This window comes from Aotus nancymaae, unplaced genomic scaffold, assembly GCF_030222135.1.
Source record: "Aotus nancymaae isolate 86718 unplaced genomic scaffold, 86718_ANA_hifiasm-v0.15.2.pri h1tg000059l, whole genome shotgun sequence".
NCBI lineage: Eukaryota > Metazoa > Chordata > Mammalia > Primates > Aotidae > Aotus > Aotus nancymaae.
This window is the reverse complement of record NW_026988473.1, coordinates 26,182,086-26,202,066: the sequence shown is the minus strand read 5'-3', so window position 1 is coordinate 26,202,066 and position 19,981 is coordinate 26,182,086. Positions and strand designations below refer to the sequence as shown.

The window sequence follows — 19,981 nt, the reverse complement described above, 5'->3', positions numbered from 1 at the left end:
GGCAGCAAGAGTAAGTTGAAGAGATCTATTTTACAACACAGTGACTATAGTTAATAGCAATATATTGTATACTTGAAAACTTCTGAGAGAGTAGGTTCTAAGTGTTTTCACCACCAAAAATAAGTATGTGAGACAATGCCTATGTTAGTTTGATTTAGCCATTCCACAATTTATGCAAACACCAACACATCATGCTGCACATCATAAAGTTTACTTGTCAATTCAAAAAATAAATTTAAAGAGAATTCTAGTGCCTTATCTCTGTTGAATCCCCCAGTAGGTCTCTGAAGTATGCTGGGCTCTAGAACGTAGTTGTTTAAGCACCGAAGTGATGAAGCCAGACTGGGTTTGAATCCCATCTCTGACTAGCTGTGAAACCAGGGGCCACCCACAAAACCTCCCTGTGCCTGTTTTCTTTGCCCATAAGTGGTACGATGATAGTACTTACTTCAGAGAGCTGCTCTGATTAAATAAACTACTGATGTAAGTGATTGGAACAATGTCTAGCATGCGGTAAGTGATAGGTAAACATTAACGATTATCATCCTGTTATAGGTGAGGGAAACTGAGTCTCAGAAAGGTAAAGTGACTTACTCCAGGTCGCAACACCAGTTGATGGCAGAATGAAGATCTAATCTCTGCAATTTGGTCTTCCGTCTTCCAGCCCGATGAAACAATGAGGAAGGCTCTCCCTCCTCTTCCATCCTCTCAAAGCAGTGATACTCCTTGTCAAGACCCTTTCTTTTAAATATGACAAAAAAAAAGTACCTGGCAGAGAAGACTTAAAAAACAGGTGATGAGGCCCCGAGGAGAAGGGAGAGCAGTGCTTATTAACATTCTGCTATCTGCTGGACTATTTGATGATGGGTTGGAAAACCTTTTTCTGTAAATGTCCAAACAGTAGATATTGTGGTCTTTTTGGGCCATCTGGCCTCTGTCAAAACCACTCAGCTCTGCTACTGTAGTTCACAAACAACCATGAGCAATATGTGAATCAACAGGCATGGCCAGTCAAACTTTATTATGGATACTGAAATTTGAATTAATTAGAACTATATTTCATGTATGGTGAAATATTTCTCTTCTCTTGATTCTTTCCAGCCATTTAAAAATGAAAAGGCCATTCTGTGCTTGAGGGGCATACAAAAGCAAGCAGCAAGACAGATACCAGGGGGCTGTAGTTGACTGACCCCTGATGCAGAGGCTGAGATTAACTTAATCCTGCCTGCACTGCTGTGACTCATTTTATGCATGAGTAAACTGAGGCTCAGGGGCTCCCATCACCAGCCCATGTGGCAGACTAGTGAGGAGCAGAGCTAGGATTCAGTTACTCTTTCCATCTCCTTCGTGATGCCTTGGATCTCATTGCTCAAGTTCCTTCTGCGTTTGTCACCACTGTGTGAAGAAGTTGCAAAACCCTGTCTTACAGGACAGGGGAAGCCATCCTAATGGACATGCCCCTTCAGTGTGTGATGATGGCATTTGCCACAATGAAGCCTTTTAGGGAAGCAACATCAATCAGCCAATGTTCAGGACATGTCACTTCAGGAAATAGCAGATCCCAGCCACAGCATGGGGCAGGTGCCTAGTACTTACTTGGTATGTGGCACAGGGCAATGGTTCTGTCACTGTCCCAGCTCTGTGGCACTAGTGACGAGACTCCTGATACTCTGACTAGTAGTCAGAAAGAAGGTTGGGAGGTTCCCACATGGCAGATCGCCTTTATGGGATAACACAGAAAGGTGCGTTGGTCTCAAGGGCTTTGGATCATATTGGACAAGCAGCAGCAAAATGAGAGAGGTGCCTGTCTGAAAGATAAAACTGGACTAGGAGGTTTCCTGGAGGGTGTGGCCTGGGACTGGGAGATTTCCCAAACGGCCAACTAGGCTTTATCTCCCTCTTCCTCACAGCCTGCATCTCAGACCTCAGATTTGGCCTCTGCCCCCACCTGCCAGACACACTCAGCTGAGCCAGCTGTGAGACTGGGGTCTGGCATCCAGCCCTTCCTCCCTGGTGCACATTGGAGACCCAGGAGTGTCCCGCACTGGAGCTGCTGTTCCCAGACTGCAGCAAAACCACAGCTGTGGCTGCCTGCCCACAGGTCTGAGCTTGTTTAGGCTTCACCGGAAAGGAAAACACCCCCGCCTTGTGCAATGGGTGCAGTGTGTCCTGGAAGCTGTGGCAAGCCAAGCCTGTCTGAGTGAGGGTCACTGGGGACCCTGGCACTTGCCTACTTACTTTATAACCTTTTTAAATTGTTGTTTCAGAAATAAACACTCTCAAAGTAGAAAATTTAGAAAATATGCATGACAAAAGAAAAAATGAAAATGACCCACAATCCTGCTTCCTAAAAGTAACTGTTGTTCTTTCCAGTCTTTTTTTCTAAGCACGTGTGCCCCCTATCCAAATGGGATCGTAGGATAAATGCTGCTTGGGAAATCTATTTCTTTTTTATTTAACACTGTAGAGTGTGTGTCTTTCCATGCCAAAACACACTTTTCTTTGCCATTATTTTTGCCTATCATCTGTTTTTGGCAAGTCCTCTTTCAAAGGTGTGTAGATTTGGAGGAGATTTCTGTGTATTGGGGTCTCAGGCCCCAGCTGGATCACTGGATCCAGCCCTTTTTAGGATCACCGGATCTAGCCCTTTTTAGGTATGTGTGCGGGGGCAGCTCTGTGGCTTTGAGTAATAAAAAAGCCCTAGGCTCGTTGTTTGCACAAGCATTCCTGCCCCAGCCCTGCCCTGACTCATGGTGCCATGTTAGACTTGTCACTTCATCCCTCTGGGCCTCAGTTTCTTTACCTATAAAATGGGATTGTAGGATTGAGGGCTTTGCCAGCTCTAATGGCCATGACTAAGCACTTGTAGACTCAGGCAGATTCCAAAAGCCTGTGGGAGCATTGGCTGCTGGGGGAAGTTGCCTCTTCCCAGCCAGTAAGCTGGCATCTGGCTCAAGGCTAACCAAGGAGCTAGGGGTCTTGGTCTGGAAGATCTGAAACCTCTCTGGGGTAGCCAGCACCTTGTGCTATGGTGCCCAGGGCTTCACGGATAGCTGGGTTCTCCCCACCTTCCTGTCCCCTGCCTCTGGGGAGAGGGAAGCAGCCGTCTCCTGTGCCAGCACTGAATTCACAACCACACTACTTCTTGGTCATGGTGTTAAAAGCCAGAACCTGCAGCAGCCAATAGCTGCTAGTCACTCTCTGAAATGCAAAACAGGTAACTGGGCAGAGAGTGCTGTCTCAGGCAGTGCCAGGGCCAGTGCCTGGGAGGCTGGGCAGGTGGTAGAGCTGGGGCTTCTGGGAGCTGCAAAGGGCCTAGGAAAAGGGCTTGGGTGGGCAGGCTTTCCTCACCTCTTTTTTCCCTTCCTCCTGTGATCCAGGAATAGCAGCTGGCTTTTCTTAATCTAATGTGAAGAGTCCTGCCAAGAAACTTGGAGGCTGAGGCAGTTGCTGTGTGAAGGTTTGAGGGATCAGAGCATCATGAAATATAAACAGCAGAATCTTTTGTTCTGGCACTTGGGCTATTTGTCTTCCATATTCTTTTATAGAAATTACAACAACAACAATAATAGCAACACAGCTACCATGTAATAAACTTTTGCTAAATGTTTTATTTGCTTCATCTGATTCGGAATGAGATCCTGCTGGTATTGTCTCTATTTCACAGTTGGGGAAATGAAAGTTCCAAGAGGTTAAGCTATTTGCCTAAGGCTCCCCAGCAATGAATTGCTAGGCTACGATTTGGACTCAGAAATGTCTGCTCTTAAGCTTGGTCTCTTACCCACCCGCCCATCGACCTCCTCTAAACTTCATGCTTCATTTGGGCAGGAGCCTCCCACTGTAGTTTCAGTTTTTCCTTGTATGCAGAGATTCCCTGAGGCTTAGAAATTCTGTTACTTCCAGGCATCTATGTGCTAGGTACCACATGCATCAACAGTGTGCCCAAAATGTGTAAGCGTTGGGAGTTTAATATTTCATTGATGAGATGAGGGATACAGATGCTGAGGTTCTAGAATGCCTTTATCTTTTTCATGGCATCATGGAGTGTGTGTTTTTGAACCACATCTTCTGCAATGTGAATCCCACCCCTGCCACTTACCCATGACTCGGGACAAGTCTCTTATCCTCGCTGTGCCTCAGAACCCTGCTCCCTTAAACAGGGAGAATGCTGTACACTTTATGGGGATGACTCTTAAGGATTAAACAGAAGGTATATAAAGTACTGTCACTTGGTATGTGCTTCATGAATGTTAGCTCTTGTTATAAAGACTAAAAGAATGATGTCCTGAGTCAGATGCCTGGACTTTATTCTAACTTAACTACTTAGGAGTTATGTGACTTTGGATCACTCACTTCTATCACTCTGTGCCTCAGGTAATAGGATTGTTGTAAGGAGTAAATGTGTATCTTCTATGTATGTAAGTATACAAACACACACACACATCTCAGAGCAACTATTATGTCCTTGACACATAATAACTGTTCTAGTTTTTATTTTTCATTATTAGTATTCCTCTACTATCAGCATGATTTTATATTTATTACCATGACTATTAGTCATGCATCTGATTTATGGATTCAAAACCACCTCACTCACTCCTCTAGATGACCATATTTCTATTCATGGCATTGATTGCTTACTTAAGTCATCAAAATTTGTAACTTTGGAATTATTAAAAAATTTCCTTTTCCCCTCCACAATCACCCTGTCAGTCCTGTCTGGGACTGTTTCTTCCATCAAAACCCTCCTTTCCATTCCCACTGGCGTCATATGCCTCATCAGTCATTTAGAGTTGGTGTAAGTGAGTGTAGCAGCTCCTTCCCTGGGAGCCACTTTTGATGAGAAGAAGACAGGAAGGGAGTGGGCACATGGTGATTCCACATCCACTCTCCTCTGCTTGGTCATTTCGCATCAAGACATCCAAATAACTATTCCTTGAACTCAATTCTGTTTACTTCTCTCCTGAAAAAGAGTCAATGGCTCCCCATGCCTTTTGTTTTTCACACAGATTCTTGAGTCTAGGATTCAAGGCTTTCCACGGTCTGACCCAAGCTTTTTACAGGAATCACCATGGACAATCCCTTACCTTGCATCTTGCTCAGGCAGTTTTTTTGCACCGTTCATGGTAGGTCTCTAGTCAGTGATGCATTCAGGAATGGACAGTCCTAAGCTACTTTGTGTCAGTGGGATCTGAGAAGAAGTTTGCTTGGGGCTTCTGGGAAAGATAAACTATTTTTTCCCCCTCTCTCCTTTTCAATGCAAACACCTTTTGGCCAGGATCAGACATCTTGCAACCACAAGGATGGCCACCATGAAGTAAAAGGAGAACTGAGAGAAGAACCAAGAAACAGACCAGGAACCCTGACCGAACTGCTATGAAAAGCCCCTGCTTCTGGACTCCAGTGTGTGAAATATATTTCCTTATTGTCTAAGCCTGGTTAAGACATATTTTAATTACTTACAGCTCAAAGAATAGCAGTGGATACACTCATCTTTCCAGCTCTATCTCCAGCCGTACAGGATAACTTGCTTGTCTTGAAATTTCCCCACACAGTCCTACCTTGGTGCCTTCTCTCATTCTTGTCTTCACCTGGAATGCTCTCCCCAGACTATACTGTTAAGGTCTTATACACTCTTCAAAGTCCAGATTCAAAGACACCAATTGTCCTCTCACTTAGAAGGACTCTCTGCCTTCCTGAGTCTCCAAGATGCTTTGTGTACACCTGACGGCACTCAAATGTCCAGCTCTACAGCACACTCATCTGCCTCCTTCATGGGATTGCATGTTCCAGGGAGGCTGTTTTTCTTTATCATTTTGAATCCCCTAGTCTGGAACAAAGTGTGCTTAGGAGATATTTGTTGCCTTAAGATGTGGAATTCAATACAAATGATAACCCAATGCCAAATGATGGTAACAGAAACAATCAGTGTTAGGTTAGGCAGAAATGGTTGGGATCTCTTTGAGCTGGAGCAGTAAAGAAATGGTACTTGTCATGAGGCTGGGCATTGTGGCTTACGTCTGTAATCCCAACACTTCGAGAGGCTGAGGTTGAAGGATTACTTGAGCCTAGGAGTTTGATACCAGCCTGGGTAACACAGCAAGAACCTGCCTCTACAAAAAATTTAAAAATTAGCTAGGCATGCTAGCATGCAACTGTAGTCCCAGCTACTCGGGAGGCTGAGGTGGGAGAGTCACTTGGGGCAAGAAGTTTGAGGCTGTACTCCAGCCTGGGTAACAGAGTGAGAGTCTGTCTTAAAAAAGAAAAGAAAACAAAGGAAAAAAGAAAGAAAGGAAGTAAAGAAGAAATAAGTGATACTTATGTCTTGGGATGTGCCCCAACTAGTAGGTAGAATTTGGATAGGTTGGCTTGGGAGGAATTTCTCCATGGAGAGGACTAAGCAGATGCAGGGATCTGTTTCTCATTCATACCTCTGCTCACTGTAGTATGTTTGAGGGATTCTTTGTCATTGTTGGGAAATATGGACTCCGTAAAAAATTCTGGTGGGTGCAAGAGGAGATCAGTAGGTTTTGTCCAAGTGGAAATGAGTTCTTCATTATTTCTTTGATGATAAAATGAATAAAGCATAAGTAACAGTTGGGGATGGGCTGGGAGCATCTCAAGATGGTTTTTATAAGCCCGCCAAAGTATGGCTGTGAGACAGAGGGGATACTGCATTTATCACCATGTTCCTCCAGGTATCCAGGCATTCCCTCTGTTTCAGGGGCTTAAGTGTTCAGGCTGGTATAAAGAGGGTTGTCTATCCATATAAGGTACTATGGTGGACACATTATGTGTTCACAATTATTGCATTTATTTTTATGGTCACACGAGAAGACTACAAGTGCTGCCATGTGACTGGGTCTTGCTGGTGGAACATAGATGGTAACAATGTATGACTCCACTTCCAAGCCTAGCCCCTAAAATGGCCCATGCAATCTTTCATGTTCTCTCTCTCTCTCTCATTATCTGGTTGAATCTACAGGTTCCAATGGAAGACTCTGAGGAGGACTTAGGCATGGCAAACCCCCTAGATGAAGGAAGCCTGAATCGGTGAGTCTCACTGCTTGGAGGAAAACTGCTCAAGAGAGCTGCTTGACCAAGAACACCTGCATTGACCCTCATATGAGAAAGAAAGAAAGTTCTGCTACTACATTAACAACTAAAATGTTGAGTCTGTTTGTTAGCTAGCCTACCCTGATTAATATGGATGGTAAAGAAATGGCTTAGCAAAATCTGAGGGCATGGGTAGATGGCAGTCCTACCAAGATGAACAGCACATGGCAGGTAGGAGGTCTTTACCTGATGGTTATGAAGAAAGGTCATACAGGCCCTCAGTACTGGAAAGATTCAGTGTTTGCTCTACTAGCAAAGAATGGTTTGCTTTAAACTTCCTAATGTTGGCTGCAAATGGTACCTGCTGGGCAGAGGCTGGGCAGTCTCTGGACACTGATTCCAGTGAAGTTCATGGGGTCCTGTCTGCTCCTATTATGTGATAGACCTTCTTTTAAGCCCTATAAACTTCCTCTTTGATAATGCTCTTCTGATTTTCCTCCTTCCTCTACCTTTGATTTTAAGAGATATTGCCAAACCACTATCCACAAAAGAAAGCCTATTTAAAGTGCCATTGTCTGTTTGTGGGGTGGACATGTATGCCTGTTTCCCTACTTACTGTCCATCACTGCATGTTATCAAACTTTTTAAATTTTATTTCATTACAAAGAAATTATTGTGGTAAAAACATGACACAAAATTTGCCATCTTCAGTATTTTAAGTGTACAGTTCTGTAGTGTTAAGTGTATTCACATTGTTGTACAACCGATTTCCAGATGTTTTTCATCTTGCAAAACTTCAACTTATGTTCATTAAACAATACCTCATTTCCTCCTCCCCCAGTCCCTGGCAACCACCATTCTACTTTCTGTTTTGATGAGTTTGACTACTTTAGATACCTCATGTAAATAGACTCATGCAGCATTTGTCTTTTTGGATTTATTTATTTCCTTTAGCATAATGTCCTCAAAATCCATCCATGTTGCAGCATATGTCAGAATTTCCTTCCTTTTTAAGGCTATTTGTGTGTGTGTGTGTGTGTGTGTGTGTGTGTGTGTGTGTGTGTGTATTTTTGTTTTCAAAATATACAAAACCACAAATTTTGTTTATCCATTCATTCATTGATGGACACTTCCATGTCTTGGCTATTGTGAATAGTGCTGTTATGAACATGGATATACAAATACCTTTTTGAGATTATGTTTCCAATTCTTTTGGAGATAGATATACTCAGAAAGGGAATTTTTAAATCATGTGGTAACTCTATTTTCAGTTTTTTGAGAACCTCCATACTGTTTCCGTAGTGGTTACACCATTTCATATTCCCACCAACAATGCACAGGGTTCCAGTTTCTCCACATCCTTGCCAACACTTATTACTTTCTGTTTGGTTTCAGGTTTTTTTGATAGTAGACATCCTAATGGTTGTGAGGTGGTATCTCATTACGGTTTTGATATGCATTTCCCTAATGATTAGTGATGCTGAGCATTTTTTCATGTTCACCTAACATACTTTAAATTTTAATTTACATTTGTTGTTACATTTAGAGGTCAGAAGAACCTATCTTAATGATGAGATGCTTCTGGTTTCCAGTCTTAAAAGAACTACACCAACTTTGCAAACACAGCTAGTGCCTGGAGTGAGTTATCTCTTGGCAGTGGTAGGGAAAGCTCGTGTTCCTCAGATGTAACGTTTACACAGCACTTTGTAGTTTATACACATTATCTCACTTGATCATCACAGCAGCCTTACAATGTGCAGAAGGCAGATGAGGAAATTGAGGTTCAGAGATGAGAAAAGAGAGAAAGAAGAAGATTGGCTTTTTAAAATCATAACCACAGAAGCAAATGCTTAGTGATGCCTAACAGATATTGCTGGCTGTCTGCCCAACATCTGTTCTCCCCCTTTCCTTTTGTCCGGGCCCCAGTTTTGTTAGGGTATCCACCCTATGTATTCATAACTCCCATAATGGTAATTCTATCTCCTTGCCTAGAGATTGGTTTAGCAGTGGTCAGTACAGTGTGAAAGGGATTTTAGGAGACCTGAAACCAACCCAAATGCCCATCAATGATAGACTGGACAGGAAAAATGTGGCACATACACACCATGGAATATTATGCAGCCATTAAAAACGAGGAGTTCACGTCCTTTGTAGGGACATGGATGAACCTGGAAACCATCATTCTCAGCAAACTGACACAAGAACACAAAATCAAACACCACATGTTCTCACTCATAGGTGGGTGTTGAACAATGAGAACACATGGACACAGGGAGGGGAGCACTATACACGGGGGTCTGTTGGGGGGAAGGGGGGGACAGCGAGGGGGTGGGGAGTTGGGCAGGGATAGCATGTGGAGAAATGCCAGATATAGGTGAAGGGGAGGAAGGCAGCAAATCACACTGCCACGTATGCACCTATGCAACAACCTTGCATGTTTTTCACATGTACCCCAAAACCTAAAATGCAACAAAAAAAATGAAAAAATAAAAAAAAAACTTTAAAAAGTGGTGGAATGGTCTCCCTTCTTCTGGATGATGTGGTTCCCAGATGGGATGCCAGGAATTGCAGCTTCTATCTTAGGACTACAAGGGGAACCAGTCTTAGGATGAAGCCAGGGGCATATGACAGAACAGAGTAATAGAAAGCCCCTGGGTCCAATATCATAGAGTTGTCAATAATAACACACTATGTTTTTTTCTGTACTTCTTATGGTGTAAAATAATACATTTCTTTCCTGATTGAGCCTATCTGAATTGAAATTTTTTAGGGGTATTTGGCAGCTGAAATAATCCTACTAAATGGTGGATAAAATTATAAAATGACAAAAAAGTGGTGCGAAAACATGATTCAGGAGCATAAATGTCACACCCCTGCATCCCCATGTTGGGTAGTAGGTCAACACTGTTCCACAAGTGTTATGAGGAAAACCAGGAGAGAAGGAAAGAGAGTGAGTCTAACCATGGCTGTGAGAAAATGCCAAAGGTCCAAATGGTGAGAATGAACCTGTCATCATCGTATCTATCAGGTCAACATGGGATCAAATATTGGGTCCCAAAAGAAAACTGTTGTACACTGGCCTGATAGTCTCATGTTGAAGAACTTCAGCTGCAAACACTCCTGGTCTCTCTGACCATCCTTTGCTCCCTTCTCCCCACAAAAAGAGGAGGAAATTCTCTTTGTTGATGGTGAGTTTGGAAATAGACTGCACATTTTCCACCTGGTACCTCCTTTTCCCTCTCAGATATGCCACCAGCCATGAGGGTCTGTTCTGGGCTGCTGTCCACTCTGTGGCAAGCGGGGGAAGCTAGAAATGTTAGGAAGTGTGCTCTGCAAGTTCCTTTCAGGGGACAGTATTAGGGAGTCCCCTGTGGCTACATATTTAAACAGTATTCTTTTCTTTGGCTTTTCATGGCCATAAAGCTCAGATTCTGATCTCCATCTATCTGATTCCTATATAATGCCTTCCACATCCCTTCCTGAGTTCAGAACCAAATAAGAAAAATCTTTAGTTCTGAACAGGGCTTTGGTGTGAAACCAGGTTCCATCTGCTTCCTAGCTGTGTGAGTGTGGACAAATCACTTAACATCTCTGATCCTCAGATTCTTTAAGTGGCAATAGCCATTCCTCCAGCAAAGCAGTAAGTGAGATGTTCTGAGAAAGCCCTTCTTCCAGTGCCTGATGCCATAGGCAGTACTTCAATTGTCCTCTGCTTCTCTTCCCTTGGAGAGTTCAGAACCAAATAAGAAAAATATTTGGTTCTGAATTCAGGAAGAGATGTGGAAGGCATTATCCACTGGACTCCTAGACTCTAACTCAAACCATGACATCAAAATTGGTAGGTTTTAATAAAAATAAGGATATGAATAAATTGTGAGGGTAAAACCTCACATCCCATCTACTAGTATACTGCTTTTATATGGTCTGTTGCTCTGATGTAACTATATTTCCTGCCGGATATGAGGGATATTTTCATATTCTTGGGGAGAGCTGGCATGTGGTTTCCAAAATTAAAAAAGCTAGGATTCTACAAAGGTCTTTAAAAAGCCTTAGAAGAGATGATACAAGAACTGAGTTCAGAACAGAGTTTCTGAGCCAGGATGGATGGTAGGAGTTAGTGGCATAAGTGGCTCTAAAATCATTTGACCTGTTGGATTATTGCAAACCTGGCTGCGTTTGGTTCTAGGAAACATTTTGGGTTTCAGCCACATGGTGTTGCACCAGCTGAGAGTTAAAGAATAGAAAAATAGTGTTAGTAGTAGCCATAGTAGAAGTAGTATTAGTACCAAGTAAAGCATGCTGGTTCTGTGCTATTTTATTTCATTATTTTATTAAGTCCTCACTATGACCCTGTGAATTAAGCATGATATTAGTCTTGCTCTACATTTGAGAAAATTGAAACTTAGAAAGATTAAGTAGTTTGTCTAAGGTCACACAGCTAGAAGTGCCAAACCTGGGTTTTAACCTGGCCACTGGGACTCCACTCTTGATACTAACTCTATATTGCAATCAAACCATTTATAGCCATTCCCATTTCTGATCAGTTTTCTGAAGGAATAATGCCACAGAAGCAAAAAGCTACATGGGTAAAATTTTCCATTAGAATGTTTTATATCGCTATGATCCAAGGAAGTGACTTGAATGCACCCCAGCATGGAACTATATCAATAAATCATGCTACATCCAATCAATAGAATGCTAGACATAATTTAAAAATAATAATTCTAGAATTTACATTTAAAAATGAGCATTATGTTCTACTGTAAAGACATATGCATACGTATATTTATTGCAACGCTATTTACAATAGCAAAGACATGGAACCAACCCAAATGCCCATCAGTGATAGACTGGATAAATAAAATGGGGTACATATACACCATGGAATGCTATACAGTCATAAAAAAATGAGATCATGTCCTTTGCAGGGACATGGGTGAAGCTGGAAACCATCATTCTCAACAAACTAACATAGGAACAGAAAACCAAATACCGCATGTTCTCACTCATAAGTGGGAGCTGAACAATGAGAACACATGGACACAGGGAAGGGAACATCACAAACCGGGGCCTGTCAGGGAGTGGGGGTTGAGGAGAGGGACAGCATCAGGACCAATACCTAAGGCATGAGGGGCTTAAAATCTATATGACGGGTTGATAGGTGCAGCAAACCACCATGGCACACGTATACCTATGTAACTAACCTACACACTTTCTGTGCATGTATCCCGGAACTTAAAGTAAAAGTAAAAAAAAAGTTTTGTATTTGTCCAGTAAATAATAAGTAAGTATAAAGCTGAAAGAAATGAGCACTATAGGATATAAGGCTAAGGAAACAAAGCTGAGGAGAAAATGGCAGTATACCCAGATGGCAACAGTGTGAGAAAAGTAGGCCTACCTGTGATCCAACACTGAAAGGAAATGTGCACAGATAAAAATGACAACGTTTAATAATAAGTGGGAGCTAGGTGATTTTTTTTCTTTTGCTAAAGTTGTTTCCAACACTGCAGAGGCCCTATTTTGTCAAGAAACACAGAACCTATCTGTAGGAGGTACCGCTGGCAGAATCACATGCATGTGTGTGCACTGGCTAGTTCATTGGTGGGGAGCAGGGTCACTGGGCATACTTGCAGAGAGCTTTGTCCCTGCTGAAATGCGGCTCGGCCTCATCTGACCTGCAGATATTAGCCTGACCTTCAAGAAGGCTGCAGCCAAGTTAGATTTTCCTCCTCTTCTGAGTCTCTTTAAACTTTAAGCAGACCCTGAAGTCATGAGTGCAGTTTCCTATAATCATCCCACAGAAAAGGAAAACTGTCTCTGTCTCCAGACAGCTTGTATCCTGAGGTATTCAGGAGTTTGCCCAAGATGCTGGTCACACCACTGAGACATGGGAGAGAAGCACATGGGGCAGGACAGGGGAGAGGAAAAGACAATACGCCAAAAACTTTTCTAGAGGAAATAAGATGTAAATGAGCAAAGGGCAGGAAGAGAGAAACAAATGCTAAGGCGTTATATGGTAAGTGACTTTCTCAGAGGGTTAAGACAGAAAAAGGTAGTATGATTGATTAGTCGGTCTCTTCTACCCACAGAGGCCCTCATTGCAATGCAATGAACAGGGCTTAGGTGTGAAACCAGATTCCTTCTGCTTCCTGGCTGTGTGAGTGTGGGCAAATCACTTAACCTCTCTGATCCTCAGATTCTTTAAGTGGCAATAGCCATTCCTCCAGCAAAGCAGTAAGTGAGATGTTCTGAGAAAGCCCTTCTTCCAGTGCCTGTCTGATGACATAAGCAGTACTTCAATTGTCCTCTGCTTCTCTCCCCTTGGAGATGGGGCTTTCTGAAACAATCCATGGTATAGGCATAGCCCCAGACTCTGCCCCAGACAGCAAAGCATTTCCTGTACCCTCCAAGCCCATCCCATGGGACAGCTCCCTATCATTCTCCCTTCCTCTCCAGCTGGGGACCACAGAAGCCTGCCACTGCTTACCAGAGGGAAGGGAGAGGTGACCTGAGGACTGCCCCTGAGCATTTGCTCTTCTCTGCAAGTGAGTTTCCAGATTGCGTGTGATGAGAATGGAAACAAAAACCACAATTAGTTTTGCACCAAGCTAATATAAAAGATCTGAATCAGGCCACCAGGATCTGACACTCTGTGGGTGGGGGAAGAAAAAGGGACAAACCCAAGCTGAGGAGGTGACAGGCAGCAACAAGACCAAGGTGAAGAAGAAAGAGTGACTTTAAACCAAAAACCCCCAAAACGGTCATATATGTGACTGGCAGGAGGGGAACCAGGGCAAGAGATAGGAATGAAGGGAAAATAAGGAGAGGATGCAAAATGAGAAAGTGAAGAGGACAGGGAAGAAGAGAAGGGGAGAAAAGATGGAAGAAAAACAGAAATTAGCCGGGTGCGGTGGCTCATGCCTGTAATCTCAGCACTTTGGGAGGCTGAGGCAGGTGGATCACCTAAGGTCAGGAGTTCAAGACCAGCCTGGCCAACATGGTGAAACCCCGTCTCTACTACAAATACAAAAATTAGCCGGGTGTAGTGGTGCGCACCTGTAGTCCCATCTATTTGGGAGGCTGAGGCAGGAGAATTGCTTGAACTCAGGAGGTGGAGGTTGCAGTGAGCCGAGATTGCACCACTGCACTCCAGCATGTGTGACAGAGCAAGACCCTGTCTAAAAAAAACAAAAAGAAAGAAAAAGAAAAAGAAAAAAAACAAATTAAAAGAAGACAAAAAGAATGGGGAGGTTGAGAAAGATTAAAAACATCTGGCAAATTGGTATAATCACCATCATTCCTCTGTATCCTGGAGAAAGCAGGAGACACCTGCTGAATGCAATGTTTTTGGCAGCAGGCACTGTTCACTGGATGAGGGGCAGCTTCTCTGTGGGATGAGGCAATGGAAATGTCGCTGTTGGTTGGTTTGTCTGTGGAGACATGATCCCCTGTGCTGGGTGTCCCCTGACTCACAACACTAGGGGAGAATAGAGGAAGTTTTCCATTCATGATCAAGGGCAAACAGTGACTTGGACAGTGCCAGCAACCACCATTGGTAGCTCCATCTGGACTGGGACAGGGGACAGTGGTTGCTTGAGACAGTTGGACTTAGGCATAGCTGGGGCTAAAGCCAGCTGAGTGTTTCTGGGTTTTCCCTTGGTTTTTTCTCTGTGCTCAGAGTTCTCATGCCCTCACCCACACCTATGACCCTGGGTCAAATATCCTGGTGAGGAAAGAGCATCTAAACTCATTGACCCAAAGTCAAAAGGGACTGATAAGACTGTAAACGCTCAGATGGTAGACTTTGGATCATCAGCTGGCTGGCAGACAAGGGGCCGGAAGGACCTGCTCTGAAGGACACCATATAGTGCCCTTACTCCTGCTTTTTCGTCTTTGTCACCCTCTCCAGTGTCATTCAGAGGTCCCCTGAAGGGACCACTCACAACACTTGCGCTGTGGGCTGGATGTGAGATTGGGCCAGACCCCCAGCCCCCATTTCCCACAGGACTGGCATGAGGATGGGGTCTTCCTTTTCACTTCTACTGCAGACAGATCAAGTCCATCTAGCATGTGGTGGAGATTGCCCTCAGTACAAGGGTGTTTCCCTAGAGGTGATGTCAGAGCCACTCAGCGTGTGTGTGTGTGTGTGTGTGTGTGTGTTTACTGCATCTTAATATGTTTTTATAATAAGATTTCTCAATTCAAAAGTAATATACACTTTTTACAATAAGAAAACAAATTTATTGTTTATTAATGTTTCTGTGTAAAATTTAAGCTTTTTTTTTTTTTTTAAAAAGAAACACCAACAGGGGATTAGCTCAGTCCATCCCTTCCTCAGTCATCTGCTTCCCACCATCCTCCAAATACTATCCCAAAACATTTTGGAGGCAGGGAGAAGGGGAGGCAGCTAATCAGAGTCTGAGAGCACGATGATCTCCTCTGGATCACATTGTGTGGCCACACTCGTCTTGTAAATACCAGGCCAGGGAGGTTGTGACTGGGGGTTTGGGACAGCCGGGCTGGAGAAGGGACGCAGAGGGAGCTGGTCACCAGGCCATGGCTGGGAGAGTCTACCCTCGTGGAGGAATCAGCAACTGGGGCCAAGGAAGCTAAGGGGGAAGGTGGGCTGGGCAGGGTACATATCTTTTTCCCATTCTTCTCATGCACTGACCTTTGCCTTTCCACATAGCTGTTTCCTAACGGCCCTGATCCTGTTTGCTTCCTCTCTTTCCGAGATTTTTTGCAGGGGGGCCCAGAATCTCCTCAGTTGTGAGGAGAGACACCTCCATCGAAGGAAATAGAAGAGACCACGCCTGCCCCATTCTCTAAGACGGTGAAGGAGTCCTCTGACTGCTTCCTGGAAGAGGAAATGTCCATCTCCACAGAGGAAGGGGTGGTATCCAGGGGCAAAGCTTCAATCTCTAGCTCAAAGAGCTGAGACATATGGCTTTCTTCCTCCAGGGTCAACTCCTCAGGATGTTCTCCATTGCTTTCAGCATCTATGCTGGAGGGGGCCAGGGGTTCTTCTGACAGTAATGATGGTGACACTGTGAGTCCTTTGTTTTGCTGCTCCCCTGAAGACCTGCTGATCTCTTTGCTAGGTTCCAGGTTCTTTTCAGTAGAGATCTGTGGTGAGGACACCGGGCTCCTGTCTCCACCTTTATCTGCTTCTTCCTCTTCCTCCTCCTCTTCATCATTCTCCTGACCATCCTGCATCTGTTCCAGATCCTCCTCCTCTTCAGAATCTGTGGCCTCCTCCTCTTCTTCCTCCTCCCCCTCCTCTTCCTCATCACTTTCCTCATCTTCTTCGTCATCTGTCTCAGCTCTGGAGGTGGAAGGGCACCCCTGGGATGCCATTCCACTAGGGCCCTCACCAGAATCCAAGGAGGCATTGGGGATGTCTGCAGAGTAGGAACAGGTGCCTTGGAGCCAAGCTCTTCTCTTTTTTCTCTCGCCCTCCTCACTTTTGTCTTGCAACATTGCATATTTGGAGATGACCTCATCCAACCGACTGATGGCCAAACTCCGGTTTTCCCGAAGGCGCCGGGCCAACACAGGATCTGATAGCGCAGGGTCAAAATGCCTGGCCTGTAGTCATCTGTGAGGTGGCAGCCAAAGTTGTGATGAGATTGAGGTGTCATCGTTCCTGTAACCTGATGCCCACATCTCGGAAGGCATCCTGAGCCATAAGCTGGAGTTGCTGTCAGGGGAGGCCAAGGCTGTGGCGAGTAGCTGCCTTCTCCATGGCCCGAAGCACATCTCCATAGTCAGGAAAGGTATCAGGCCCTGGCTTGTTGATGAGCCGCTCAATGCGCCTGTTAACCTCTGGGTAGCAGGTACCAAGGTAGGGGATGTGCTGCTCTATGACACGGCCCGTCAGTGAAGAGCAGTCTTTCAGCTCACATAGTCACCCAAAGAGGCGGATCAGCTTACGCTTCAAGCGTGCCTCCTGCAGGTATGTGGAGTCTGGGTCGTCCAATTCCGAGAGATCCAACTCCTTTTCCTGCAGCTGCCGGATCTCTGCCACATAGAGCGCCAGCAGCTGCTCCAAGCGCTGGATCTGCTGCTGGGAACCACGGATCCTTGGGGCCTCAGAGGCAGTGTTTTCAGCATTTGTGGGGTCCAAGGAGAGGTGTGTGGGAGGGTTATTCCCAGAGGGCTCATTGGAGGTGGTGGCAGCAGGGGCCAAGTTCAGCTTCTTTTTGGCTGAGTGGGCCTTGAGAACAGTGCAGAGCTCATTACTGTAGACATAGAGCTTAGCTGGCCGGCTCTGGGCCCAAGATAGGACCCGAGAGAGGATGTTGCAGAACTCCGCCGAGACCAAAAACAGAGAGTGGGCACGTTGCTGCTGGCTATAGAGGAATGGGACCACCTCAGGGTGGTCTGCTGTCTGCGTCTTACAAAGTTCAAGGAACTCTTTGAACAGCTTCTCATTCTGCAACTTGTAGCATTTCTTGCCTCCCAAACTACTGCGTCCTCTGGCCCCATGAGGCTTAGAGGAGCTAGGGGCTTCTGTCTCAGGTGGGGAGTGGGTGGGAGGGCCCTGGCTGAGCAGCTGCTTCATCTTCGTCATCATCATCCAGCACAATGATGCTGTTAGCATGGCCATGGGGGATCAAATCTCCCAGACAGAGGAAGTGGTGGGGGTTTCAGAATTCCTCAGAAACGGTCTCGTAATATACACATTTTTATAATACATGTACAAAACTACCAGTAGAAAGAGTTTAAAATGATCAATAATGTAATAATAGTATTGCAGTTAGATAAGGGTTTAAAAGCCCTTGTCTTTTAGAGATACATACTGAATATTTACAGATAAGTGGATGTGACATTTGGAATTTGCTTCAGAATAATCCAGCAGTGGGGGAGGAAGTAGGGGGTACAGACAGATAACATGGGCTATAAGTGGGTAATTGTAGAAGCTGGGTGATGGCTGTGTGGAAATTGATTATAATTTTCTCTTTACCTGTATATATTTGTGATTGAAATTTTCCAAAATTAAAGGTTTTTTTTTTTTTTTTAAAAAAAGAGTTTTATCTTCCTTTTGTGCCATATGTACCCTTCCATTTATAAAGCAAAGGGGAAATATAACTTTCACTTATTTGAGAAAAAAATCACCAATCGTCCCACCTCACATGTTGTCTTTTTCCTATTCATACACGTAGAGAGAAATTACACTCTAATTGGGATTTGTAAAAATGTGTTGGAAAAAGACCTTATTGATTTGGTCAGTGTTAATGTTTTGCACAGTGTATTTCAGAGTACAGTGAACAGGAGCTCTTGGAAGGTGGAGGCATGCTCAGTGAGTGAGGCTCAGCCAAACGTCTCTGTTTTCATCACTGTTTGTGGCATGGCAGGTGCAGTGGACCTAGGAAATAAGTGAAGAAATGGGTACAGACCAAGACATCAAATGCACAACCCCCATTAGGAGAAGAAACAGGGGAAAAGACTCACAGGAGGAGCAAGGGTTGGAGACCTAAGTGTAGCAAAGACAACAGCTTCCTGAGCTCCATGTTCTTCTCTTTCCTCTGGATTCACAGCTGGACCACATAACCTTCTCAGCTTTTCTTTCAGTTAGGTAAGGCTACGAGACTGCGTTCTGGCCAATGGAATGAGGGTGGAAGTGAGGCTCCCACTGTCAGGTCTAGCTCATAAAAACCTCACAAACAATGCTCCACCATACTCTCTTTCCTTCCACAAACTGAATGGAAATGACTTCAGTGAACTTGGAAGTCATATACTGAAAATTGCAGAGTCTCTATCAGCCTCCATCTTCACCATCCTATCTACCCAGAAATCCTTACCAGTATTTCGTAACCATAAAATAAATGTGAATGTGTTTAATCCATTCTACCTCTTTGAGTCAATTTATTAGTAGATGAAATTGGACCAAAACCACAGAAAGATCAATTCATCTGAAAGGTAGGATGAAAGATGACTATGGCAGTATCTATAAAGCAAAGGGGAAATATAATTTTCAGGAAGAGTGAGTCAATAATAACAATGACTGTTTTTTAGATCCTGTTATATTCCAAACTCTTTGATAAGTTGAATAGATGCATGATTACATTACATAGTTATTTTTCATGATAATTATATCAAGCATTAAATGAGGATCTTAAACTCAAAGAGGTTGAGTACATTGCCCAAAGTTCCACAGCAAATACATAATGCTCTTCAACACCATGTGATCTTACATCCAAGTAAGTCTAAAGAGCCAGTTAAAGTGACTTTCAGAATGGTAGATGGGATTGAGCCAGGGAAAGAGGAGCATTTATTGGGCATGGGATGGTGAGGATTGAGTAACAGGACACTGCTCATCCATCAAGATCTGGTTCAGGTACCCTTCTCTATAGAGCGTTTTTGAGCTACACCTGTCAGTATTACCACTCTGAATTTCTTTATTATGTACTACTCCTTACCCAGTGCATTACAGACTTCCTTAGAGTATTACTGGACTTGCTCTAAGGTTGATTTATATGCTAGATTTTTACTGCTTACTCACATTAGGTTCTTCTCTACCTTTAGGCAAATGGAAGGATGACCCTTCCCCAGTCACCTTGCACTTAGGTGGGGTCCTGTGACTAGCTGTAGCTAATGGGTTGGGGAAAGAAGTGACATCTATTGTTTCTGAGACAAAGCATTTAATCACTGGCATGAGGCCTTCTACTATTTTTTTTCCCTGCTACAGCAATTGTGTTATGAGACAGAGGTAGCATAAGATCAGTGAGCAACTGCAGAGAAGACAGTGGTTTTAGAGAATTTCCTGTACCCTCAGCCAAATTAGCATGGCAAGAAGTCACCTGGGTGATTGTGTTAAACCAGTGAGACTTTGTTTATGTTGTTACTGCAGCACAACCCAGACTATTTTGGCAAATACAATTTAATCTTTCATCATGATCAGAGATGTCAAATATTAATCATC

At 44.0% G+C, this 19,981-nt stretch overlaps 1 long non-coding RNA gene and 1 pseudogene across 1 annotated transcript in view; one reads left to right on the top strand and one right to left on the bottom strand.

Annotated features, from left to right (window-relative positions):
• The window catches only part of LOC135270100 (uncharacterized), a 36,873-nt gene extending 21,815 nt beyond the window's left edge, over positions 1–15,058 (top strand). The window contains exons 5-6 of the long non-coding RNA XR_010338325.1: positions 6,986–7,053; positions 13,513–15,058. This is a non-coding gene — a long non-coding RNA (uncharacterized LOC135270100). The remainder of the gene's footprint in view (positions 1–6,985; positions 7,054–13,512) is intronic.
• Positions 15,059–15,386: 328 nt separating this feature from the next.
• On the bottom strand, positions 15,387–17,705 carry LOC105717398 (death domain-associated protein 6-like; annotated as a pseudogene).
• Between the last annotated feature and the right edge of the window lie 2,276 nt (positions 17,706–19,981).